This window comes from Trachemys scripta, chromosome 3 (genome assembly GCF_013100865.1).
Source record: "Trachemys scripta elegans isolate TJP31775 chromosome 3, CAS_Tse_1.0, whole genome shotgun sequence".
Classification (NCBI taxonomy): Eukaryota; Metazoa; Chordata; order Testudines; family Emydidae; genus Trachemys; species Trachemys scripta.
Window position 1 is genome coordinate 141,793,772 of NC_048300.1, and position 12,448 is coordinate 141,806,219.

Sequence of the window (12,448 nt, forward strand, 5' to 3'; positions counted from 1 at the left end):
CACTGCATTTTTCCAAAATTAGAGGGGAAATGTGGCCTGAGGCTCATACTAGTATTAAACCATCAGGCTCCAGCAATTTTCAGCCAGTCAGGCAATTAAGGCTGGGATTATCAAGGAAGTAGAAAGGGGTTAGGTGCCCAATTCCTACCGAATTTTCCTAGGAGCTGGATTCCTAATTTCCTTACGCAGCTTTGAAAATCCAAGTTTGAATGAATTCTCTTCTACTTTTGACTGGGTTAGTGGCTCCTCTCCTCAAATAGTACTTTAGAGATGGGATCATAAATTAAGCCTACAGAAGACTTTGAGGGGCTTAATTCTTCTTGAGTGCTATGTTATTGAGGGTACAGTTTTTTTGTTTTTGTGGGTGGAAAGGTGGGACCATTCAAAAGACTGTGGAGTAGGGGAAGGAAAAGTTTGAGTAGAGCTTGATGGGTTAAACTAGGAAACAGGAGCATGGCTCATGCCATCACCCTGCATTTCCTAACCAACAGGAGAAGAGAGGCAATTTCATTAATAATATTCTGCAAGTTGCCCTGGCTGCAAGCTCACTTGAGGAAAAACAAACGAACACAAAGATTTCTCGAGGCATGAAGCTGAGCCTAGGTCATGCCCAGTTCCTTCCTTGTCAAGGATACATACAGCCCCTGCAATGAAGGGTTTTATGACTTTGGGAATAAGCGATTTCCAACCTAAATAACTGACTGTTCTCATCAGGATTCCCTCTGCAAGCTATATATTGATTTTCCAGAACATCATGTACTCCTCATTGTTGCCAGGAGTTTGTGTGGATCTGGTCATGTCATCATAAAACTGCCAAAATGCTGCATTTTTTTTCTTTTTCAGTAAAATTCAATATGTTTGGCGGTGTTCACTTCTGCAAATCATACTGTATTGTTCTATACAGTAATAGTAGAACCTACGTGTTGCTGGAGCTGTCAGTTATAGGCTTTTTGGCGTGTGTCAGAAACAGTGCAGTGCAAGGGTTTTTGACGTTTGGATGAACAATAAGAGCACCATGAGTCAAATCTGCGTTTCAGTGCTGAGACTAACAATAACCTGCAAAGGCCTGATAACACATCAGAAACAAAATACAATACCTTATCACGTTTGCATAGCTTTCAACTACATAGCACGATTATTTCCAGGATGCTAAACTCAGCCCCCTCATAGGTTTGCTGCCCCTTCATGCTGCTTTGGGCGATGCGTGGTTTAAAATACCCTCTACGTATTATGTCTTGTGTAGCTCTGACCAATGAAAGGCTATGTTGAAAAATTGACATTTTTGCATTCGTCTGAACCCTTATTGCAGAACAACTACATTCTTCCGGGGAATTCAGAGCCCCAAATAGCTTCCCATGCTTCTTCTTTCTTGCTTGGGACACAATAATTGCACAATGTTTTTTGATATATCACATTTCGGTCTTAGGTCTCCCATAGTTTTGGAGTGCCCAGCTAAGAGACACATTGGTCCAGTCTTTCTAGAATGTAGTAAACTTGAAATGCACATTGATTTAGGCTGGGATTGAGGGTGATCAGCTCTACTGAGATTTAACTTGGGGGTTCCTAGAAATGGAAGGATCCAAAACTGCCAGCCACTTTAGACAATGTAGGTCTGTTGTAATAAAACAAGCCTCAATGTCTAATTGAAATATCTGTTCTCAGCTTTTTTGTTTGCAGTGAATAGAATAATGTTGTCCTTCAAATCACAGCTTAAGTAAAAATGGTAAAGGGGAAGCACATTTTGGCCATGTATCTTGTCTCTATCAGTGACTTACTTGCCCCCTTCCTACCTTTCGGATGGTTAGAGAGGAAAGACTCAAGGGGGAGGTAAGGCATGGTTTCTCAAACTCTTTTCTAGGGAGCACACTTTTTAATTGTGTGTGTGTAAGGTGCTGGCCTGTTTTCCCAGCCTGTGAAGGACTCACTGGGGAATGTCTACATTGCAATAAAAACTCTGTGGCACAGCTGTAGCTGGCTCAGGTCAGCTGACTCGGGCTGCAGGGCCAAAAATTGCAGTGTAGACATTCAGGATCACACTGGAGACCCCTGAGTCAATTGACCAGGGCTCTGAGATTTGGTGCCGTGGGTTTTTTATTGCGGTGAAGACGTATCCACTGTCACACCCACAGTCTCTTTCAAGGCACATATTTATTTCTCCAGTGTAGAATGCAGGGAAAACCTTGAACACAAAACTGTTCCTCTGCCCAACCTGGCCTACCATCCCCAGGGCCTTTCTGCACTGCCTCTCTCAGTCCCTCCTGCTTCGGGCCTACTGCAGAAACTCATCTCCCTCCTGCTACTCCTCTGTCCTCCTTCTCCAAGCCATCTGCCTAGGAGTTCTCCTCCTCCAGGATCTACGAGAAGCTCCAACTGCCCTTCTGCAGCAGCCCCCTCAACTGAGCCCTTGTCAGCTTCTATAATCACTTATTCCCTTCCCAGCTGGGTCTGATGACTGAACAGGGCTGGCCAGCCCAGGCCTCCCAACCCTTAAAGGGGCAGACCATCCTGTTACAGAGTGTCTCACAAACAATTTGTCCTGTCTTCAATGGTCAGACTACCTTCCTTTTTAATTGTGACTTAATGGACCACCTCCACTTTACCCACAACACCTTTGTGGCAACTGCAGCATTTGCTTGCACAGAAAAGTAATATCAGGAAAGTGTTTCTGTATTTGGAACTGTCCTTAATTCAGTGACCATTCTGACCTGCTTTGAAAACAGTTAAGCCACTATCTACTTTGATTCTTCTGTGCCTCGCTTCTCTCTCTCCCCTTGCTTCTCTGCACATGCTTCCCTGCCACCTGGTCCCCTTCTCCAACTCTTACACTTCATGTGTTGAAAGTCAGGAGGAGGAGGAGCTAGCATCATGTGACTTGCCAGCTCTTCACAGACTACCAGTGATCCATGGGCTACAGTTTGAGAACCCCAATGTGTAAGTCCAAAGCTGACTGCGAAGAGTTACAAAGGAATCTCACAAAACTGGGTGACTAGGCAACAAAATGGCAGATGAAATTCGGTGTTGATAAGTGCAAAGTAATGCACATTGGAAAACATAATCCCAGCTATACATACAAAATGATGGGTTCTAAATTAGGTGTTACTACTTAAGAAAGAGATCTTGGAGTCATCGTGGATCGTTCTCTGAAAACATCAATATGCAGTGGAAGCCAATAAACCTAACAGAATGTTAGGAACAGGATAGATAATAAGACAGAAACTATCATAATGCCACTATATAAATCCAAGGTACACCCACAGCTTGAAAACTGCATGCAGTTCTGGTCACCCCATCTTAAAAAATGTATATTAGAATTGGAATAGGTACTGAGGAGGACAACAAAAATGATTAGAGGTATGGAACAGCTTCGATTTCAGGAAAGATTAGAAAGACTGGGGTTTAGAATTGCGATGCCTAAGGGGGATATAATAGAAGTCTATAAAATCATGAATGGTTTGGAAAAAGCAAATAAGAAAGTATTTACCCCGTCACATAGCACAAGAATCAGGGGGTACCCAGTGAAGTTAATAGGCAGCAGATTTAAAACAATCATAAGGAAGTACTTCACACAACCACAGTTGCCATGGGATGTTGTGAAGGTCAAAAGTATAAATGGATTAAAAAAAAGAATTATATAAATTCATGGAGGACAGGTCCGTGAATGGCTATTAGTCAAGATGATCAGGGCTGCAACCTCATTATCTGGTTTTTGCCAGAAGCTGGGAATGGGCAACGGGATGGATCACTTGCTTCGCTCTGGGGCACCTGGCATTGGCCACTGTTGGAAGACAGGATACTTGGATAGATGGACTTTTGGTCTGACCCAGTATGGCCGTTCTTATGTTGTCCTTAAACCTGTGATTGCCAGAGGAAATGAACAGATCTGGCACTGGGCACTGTTGGAAGACAGGATACTGGTCTCATCCAATATGGCCATTCTTATGGAAGATGCTTCCTCACCGGCAGTCCTAATTGCCCTGTCTACACAGAACATCTAGCCTTTCTTTCAACAAACAAGATATCTAAATGTGAATCTCTTGGTGCATTTTATGACACAGACCTCAGGAAGATTTGCTCTAAAGCAAGCAGTGCCTTGAGGTAGGTCCTAGAGAAATGCATGAGTATATAAATTTCACTATCTGAACGCCAGATATTACCAGATAGGAGGCTTGCCACACCTGCTTTCCAGTTATTTATTTTATTTACGCATACAGCAAAAAAGGTACAGAAATATCTTCAAAGGGTACCAAGTCAGACTTTTCCATGTGGTACTATGTGCTCCCAGTGTTTGATCTGCCTTTGCCACTTTGCCTTAATCCCCTGTGTGGATAAAAAATCCAAATCCTTTGTGACATCAAAGTGCAGTATTTAAAGCTCTTAAAGTTTAGTGTCATTCATTAGTTTGAGGTAATCCTCTATCCCATACGGTTTCAGATATACTTGACTTGCAGTTAATGTACTTATTTGCACTGTAGTTGTAGTTAATGCACATAAATGAACAATACATACCAATGAACTGCCTTTAAATTAGGATTTAATTGACTAAAGGATATGCTGTTTAAACAGCACAGATGTGATTAACAAAAATCTCTCCAACGTGAACGGGTCTTCTTCACTCCTACTATTAGACAAGTGCTGAAATTTGCATGAGCTGATTTCCTCTGCTGTGGAAGGTCCTACTTCCTCAGAAGTAACATTTCACAGCAACATGAATGTAAACCGCCTGATCCACAACCCACTGCAGTCAATGGGAGCTTTTCCTTTGATTGCAGTGGGCATTGGATGAGGTCATAGGAGCAGTACCAGAGGGCTCAGAAAGGCAAAATTCATGTGTGCCCAGAGCATACACATGTACATCCCAGGGGAGAATTTGGCCTCATGATTATTATAATTTATATATAACATTTATATTGTGATGGCAACTAACAGCCACAACCAGGTTGGGGGTCCATTTTACAATGCACTATATAAACATACAATGAGAGTCCCCAAAGACCTCTTTCCTGGATGGCTGTCAAAGAGCATACTCTTTTTCTTATAAATGTTGGCTCACCTGCACAGGCTACATCAGCCATTCGGCCCAGAGTCCATCTCTTCCTAAAAATAAAGTCACTATCACAAACATCAACAGCCTTTCAGCATTAAACTGGCAGCAGGAAACTATTATCCTGCTACACTGTTTTGTTCCATGAACATTATCTCTTTAATACATCAAATTACAATGTTTGAAAAATCTTGATATGCTAAGCAACTTCTAGATAAAAGTTGTTAGCGAGTTTAATCACTGCAAACCACTATAAATAACAAGGTTGGTGGGAACTAATAATAGCCCTTTTTGTAATTCAATAGAATAATCTGAAACTCTGTTGCAAGCCTGTGATTGTCCTCTGTGTGCAAGCAAGCCATGTGCTATGGTTAAGGGTCTATCTGTGCTTTCATTATAAACCCTTACTTTCCAGGTTTATAGTTTGGTTGCAAAAGTGCCATAGAGGCCTAAACTTGGTGAGTCCACATGTGGTTTAAACCCACCAAAGGCAAGCAATTCAGAGGTAGGAATGGAATTCCCTTCTCTATGTCCCCTGTTGTGCCAACATATTTATTGTACCAGAGAGGGACTGATGATTCTAGTTGATCTTTATTCCATAGGAATGGGAATGTTCCACAAAATATAATTAGTGGTAAATACTAACTTCATCATTACATGAATAAAAAAAGTAATACATTTGCAGAAACTTGGGTTACCTCTCTGCTGTTTTGACAAAAATGAGTGGGCATGCTCCCAAAATTTGGCAACGCATGTACAAATTTATTCAAACTAGAACTTATTTGCTCTCTGGGTAGCAGATGGAGTTCAAAGCAAATCAATTTAAGTATATTTATATAATGTTATTCTGACATAATCAGTCTATTTCAGACTTTCCCAAATGTAATTGCTGTGGTCTGTGTAGTAATGAGAAATGTTCCTATTAAAAATATCCAATCAGGCCCATTTAATCTCGAATCAAAAATTTAGACCCAGTTTTCTTAAATGTAGACAAAAGTAAAAATACTAAAAGTTTAACAAAGCAATGGTATAGACCCGCTGGAAAATGTATCACAGCTAATTACTCAGCTAATCAGAGATATGTCAAATCCAGGCACAAATTAGCTAGTTCTGATATTGGCCTAGATTATTGTTACTGTCTTCCCCCACTTTCTGGACCCGGTCCATAGATCACTCTCCCTCCTATACAGGATTGGGTCTGCTTCATTCTCTGTTGGTCCAGGGTGGAGACTGGACAGGCCAAGGAGAAGAATGGGTGGGCTGAGGAAACCCACATTGTCCCTCCCCTCTGACCCAGTGAGAGCCTGAAGAAAAGATACTACAGCTGTGACAGGATCCCAGGGATACAACCTGGAATTGTGGGACTGCTGTGCTCCCTTAACTCTCCAGCCTGGGTTGTCTCTCACGATGCTTTACTAGTGACAAGCCTTAAATCCCTCCAGGAGCCATTATCACTCAGTCACCCACATACAGAGACACACCCAGCTAAATTCATAGAGTATCAGGGTTGGAAAGGATCTCAGGAGGTTCTCTAGTCCAACCCCCTGCTCAAAGCAGGACCAACCCCAACTAAATCATCCCAGCCAGGGCTTTGTCAAGCCTGACCTTAAAAATCTCTAAATTGCATGAATGCTCTCTTAGGCTTTGTCTACGCTACCAAGTTTGTCACCAAAAACTGCCTTTTGGCGACACAACATTGAGAGCGTACACACTGCAATGAGACTTTTGTCGGGAAAAACGCCTGCTTTCGGTGACAAAAAACTTCCACCCCTACAAGAGACTTTTTTCTTTCCCCTCCCTTTATTGCCAACAAAGAGTCAGTGTAGACACTGCTGTTTGTTTTGTCGACAGAACTGGTTTCCGCCAGTATCCCAGAATGCCTGCCCTGATTCCTCTGCTCAGTGTTTTGATCTCTGCTGCGGGAAGTATCTGACAGCTGAGTGTGCTGCTCTGTTTGGGGAACAAGGAGTAAATCATGGGAATGCTCCTGTTCTGTCCTGCACTAGGAACACAGCAGCAGGCAGACTGGTGTTGCAGGGAGGGTGGGAGGAGAGACTGCTGCGCTGCTTTGACATTCCTCAGCACGGAGAGCTCACAGAGCTACTCATGATGCCACACCCGGCAGCTGAGGAGGCTGTGGGAGAACTCGGAGGGAATCCTCCCAAGATGCACAGCGATCAGCTCCACCTTCCCACAACACTGCACTGTGGGATATATACCCACAGTGCATTGCTCACACTGTCGATGATGGTGCCCACAGTGTGGACATGATCTGTCGACAGAGGGAACAAGTGTGAACAGCCTTTGGCGATTTTTGTTTTGTCGACTTTTGAGTGACGACATAAAGTCTAAGCCACTCATGAACTGTACAGAGGGAGACACTAGCAACCCACCCCAGCTCCCAGCCTTGCATCCCAGAAATGTACTGTCTTGCACTGCTCAAGACCTTCTTTTGAACAATGCAAGCTCATTAATTAGTTTGCCACTTCGTCAAAGGATAGTCAACATACACCAGCCTTTGTAATCTGAGCAGAGCCCCCAAGCACATTAGATAAACTCACTGGTAAGAATACATTAAAATAAGTTTATTAACTACAGAAAGATAGATTTTAAGTGATTATACGTGGTAGGTATAATGGTCAGAGATCGTTACCTAAGAAAATAAAAAGTAAACGCGCATCCTGAATATTAAACTTTCAGTCTATGCAAGATTTGAATCAAACAACTTTTCTCGCCCTGCTGGATGTTGCAGGTAAGCTACAGTTCTTAATACACAGGCTGAATTTCCTTCTCAGCCTGGGACAAGTCTCCTCTGTTCAAAGTCTTTGTCTTCCCAGCGTTCTTGTTGTCTTCAGCAAAGGTGGAGGAGGTGAGAGGTGATCGCACGGTGCCATTGTGCCTTATTTTATACTCTCAGTTCCTGTCCCAGGGAAGATACTGGGCCCAGGTATGTCCTGGTGGTCCTTGCTGAGTCACAGAGTTGAGCAATCCCCATTGTGTGGTGCTTGCACAACTGTCTCTTACAAAACTGTAAATCTCTTGTTTACAATTCCCCTGCTAGTCAGTGGCTCATGATGGTCGCTTAACACCCATTTGGGTGTGGGTCACTGCCTTTGTTGTCCCTGGAGACCTAGCAGTGGATGTCTCCCAAACTCATAACATATTTCAACAGCAACCATACAGCAAAATCTCATCACTTTGTATACCAGGGATCGGAAACCTTTGGCACGCGGCTCGGCAGAGTAAGCACCCTGGCAGACCGGGCCGATTTGTTTACCTGCTGCGTCTGCAGGTTCGGCTGATCACGGCTCCCACTGGCCGCAGTTTGCCGCTCCAGGCCAATGGGGGCTGCGGGAAGTGGTGTGGGCCGAGGGATGTGCTGGCCGCCGCTTCCCGCAGTCCCTATTGGCCTGGAGCGATGAACGCGGCCGGTGAGAGCCATGATCGGCCGAACCTGTGGACGCGGCAGGTAAACAAACCAGCCCGGCCCACCAGGGTGCTTACCTTGGCAGGCCGCGTGCCAAAGTTGCCGATTCCTGTTGTACACACTGTGATATACATATTTTGACAGAACAATGAGTTGCAGCAGATCATGATGTTTCATATGGTACCTTACAAGGCATGCTTTGTATGAAACATCACCACCATATGCCAAAGATGACTCTGGGGGGTTACAGGGTGTTATTTTGAGGTATAGCATGTCACAATAGCCTACATCTGTATCACTTTTTCCTTGGAGGTCCCCAAGCAGCTGGGGGCAGAAGTCACCTCTGGAAAGAGGGCTCTGAAGAAGCTGCACCTGCAGGAGGCTAGGGAGGAGAGCTGGGGATAGAATAGATGTGCAGGCAAAGGGCCACCATGCAGCTGGCCCTGGACTTCCATGAATACCCTGGGATTCTCCAGATACAGGGGCAGTGCATTGCAGCAGGGGCACAAGTTAAGGCAGCCTTTAGGGCTATTCTAGCCTAACCTGCCGCAGGGCCCAAGCAGCTCAAGGATAGGGGAAATGAAGCTGCCCTCCCCACTGCAACCTGTGCTGGGCTGTGCACTGGCACAAAGATGAATCTAGCCCTCTGAGCTTTTTCGTTGCCACAATAGGCAGCTGTAACACCTTCAGGGCTCCATCCAGCTCCTATTGGGCCAGAGGATGGGAGGGAGCTCTGGGGGCCAGGGAAGAAGGGAAGGGCTCTATGGGGAAGGAGCTTGTACTGGCTTGTAGCAACCTGAGCTGTAGGTGAGGGAGAAGAGAGTTACAGGCACAGGGGCTGGCAGGGGGAGTTGCTGGAGTTGAAGATGGTGAGGCCTCTGAGAGCGTATTACAGGATTGCTGGGAGTCTTCCAGCAGTACTGCTCTGAGCAGCTGCCAATTCAGCTAGCAGATAGTGGAGTGAGTTGGGAAGGTGATGCTTCCATGTGCCTTCTATTGACAGGCTGGGCTGCAACACTATGCTGTTCTGGAATGCAGTTCTTGAGATTGCATAGTTACATTATTGCTTGTAGCACCATGGAGCTAAAAACAGATCAGAGATTACTAGCTGTGCACGTGACTGACAAAATCCCAATTTTAATGGTAGCCCATAGGCCTGAGACTGCCACCTTTACTCAGTGGAGCCAAAAATTTGCATTGCCTGACAATGACACTGCATTTCTCTGACACCCTTCAGGAGGACGGTACCATCCATGGTGTCCTCCCCTTCAGAGGTGCTGGATACGTAGGTGGATAGGTCTACCTAGGTTAATGCTTCTGAAAGCAACCTTAACTTTGGCCCTGTACCTGCATCCAATCAGTGTGGTGGATTTGGCCCAGGCACAAAATGACCAATAGTAGAATGGCTTGTACAGCTATTCCATGCTGAAAGGAAGGCAGTGGGGCCAGAGGAGCAGTGTAGCATCTGACTCTCTTGGAACTTCCCCTGCTGAGCCCCAAGAACTGCAGAGTTAGTATGCACTAATTCTATTTTATTTATTTCCTTTGTGAGAGAGAGAGAGAGAGAGAGAGACCCAGAAGATCCACTGAAGTGAAGCTTTTGGAGCTATCTTGGTTGCTCCGTTCCCCTCCTTTGGATATAAATGAAGCAAGGCACATTTTGGCCCATAGGGCCTAACAGCAAAGCAAGAACAAGTTTGTCACATTCTTTAATCCTCTAAGGTCCAAGATTTCTGCACGTTTTTCTTTGTAGTCTGATCCCTTCATTGAGTGTCTTTTTTCCTTTTACAAATGCATGCCAAATCCCAGCTTTTTCCCTTTGAATTTGAGAATTAGGAAATCAAAGGAAAATGAACCAAAACTTTCCAAAGTGTCTTTAATTATAAATCAATCACTTTTGCACCACTGATATTTTTCATCCTGTAAAAAGACAAGCCCTACTGGAAAAATATTTATCCAATAAACAAAAAGAAATCCTGGACATCAAAATAAATGTAAGGATAAATAGTCCAGTCTCTTGACAAATGAGAAATTAAAGTCATTCATTTTCTTTGGCTTTCCCGCTGCCCTTTATTCAGCCTTCATGTAACCAATGAAGGGACAGAAGGATTTTCACCCCTGATTTACCTTTTTTCAAGTTGCCTGAAAGGCATTTGGCTCTTAGCAATGATCATCAAATTGTTGCCTATTGTCAAATCCTCTCAGGTTAGTAAGACTGCACTGCTGTTTTTAGCTTTGTAAAAAAGGTCTTGTCAATAAGAACCCTTCCTTGAGAAGCACTGTTCATCTTTGTTGTACAAAGCTGCTTATGTTTCTCCTCTCCGAGTTCCTCCCCTTTCTAAGATGTGACATATTGGCCAAGATGGTTCATAAACCTTTAGCTCCTCCAAATATGAAAGCACCTGACAGTTCATGATGATCCAACTGATCGCTGCTGAGTGTCCGGGCATCAGAAATGCCTCCTGTTGTTATTTTGCTATGACTGTCAGCCATCTCAGTTTGCTTATACAAGGCCCAGTCCTGCAAGGTACTGAGCACTCTTCACACCCAAATCAGTGAAAGCTGAGGGCGCTGGATGATGCACAGAATTGGGTTTGACATAAAGTTTCAAGGGCACCATATCAGGAATATTTCTGTGTAATCTTTGGAAACACCTTATTGGGCATTTGAAGCCAGTACCAGCAAATGTTGAACATACTTTCTCACTACGATCCCTCCAAGCAGGCTAGAAAGTTAATTCACACTAGCTCCTTTGACTCTAAAATCCTCTGCTCTTTTGGACAATCCTAGTTAGGAGGCATACATACCTAATCTCTCTTGGGCTAGTCAGCCACTGATGTCACCTTATCATACTCAAAGCAGAAGGATGATTAGTGTTTCACATCTCAAATCAATCTGAGATGATGTATTGAAATACCCCCCAGGAGAACTGGTGTAGGCAGGAGATCAGTAAATCTTGTCAGGAGCTGGGAGGGAGGTGAAGGGGGGAGAGACTTCTTTCTGAAAAGCTTTGCTCAGCTGAGAATCAAAGGGAAAGTAACTGCTGAAGACTCCTGGAAGCCAACAGACTCCATCTACCCATGTGAAGTCGTTTGCAGCACTGGAGCCTTAGAAAGTCCCACACAGCAGCTGGGTTGGTTGTTTTCAGGTAATAAAATGCTGCTTGAGGCATGGGTTAAAAAATAGCAGGAGAAGCCAACCAAAAATCTCACTGCACAGCCTTTGTCTATGCCACAATTCTCCTGTGACTCTCCATGAGGAACTATTACGCTCTGCTTTGCTAGTTGGATCTGGTGTTCCAAATTAAAGCCTGGCAGCAAGCAAGCATCTGGAGAGAGGCCTAGCACGTGCATGAGGTCACAGAGCTGGATCATGCAGCCTGGACCTCGCTTTTGCCAAGAACAAGCATTAAGGGTGATTTTCAATCCAGAAGCATAGGAACTGAGCGTGAGTTTCTGCAGCCAGTGGGTTTGGGGCAGGCTGCACCAGTGGGTCCTGACATTTACATTTAGAATACAAATGACTGACCCATTCTTGGTTTTTCTTTTCAAATTGCTGTTTGAGCCCTCGCAGTTAGCAACTGGCTCCTGCAGGACTCCCACATGTGGAGCTGCCATTGAAGTTAATGGGAGTTGCCCCTGGTGGCCTTCCCAGAGCTGGCACATGATGGGTGTGTAAAATTGCCCTTCTGAGTCCCCTGTGCCAGCTTTACTCCATGTTATAGTGTGGCCCACTTCTTCAGAGAGAAACTATCTCAGGGACCACATCTCCTCCCAGCACTCCCATCCCAATTCTGTTCACTGGCCGTATGGCCAGTGCAGGCACTGGTGAGTTACTGAACTTACAGAAACTTCAGAATTAAATTAGTTTCCTTTCCCCCAAAACTAACTCCACTATCTCACTTTGGTTTAAGTTTCTCTCCTCTGCCTCATATGTCTACTCCAGCCTCCCTTATTCCCAGTGCCTTTTCTCTGCCCATT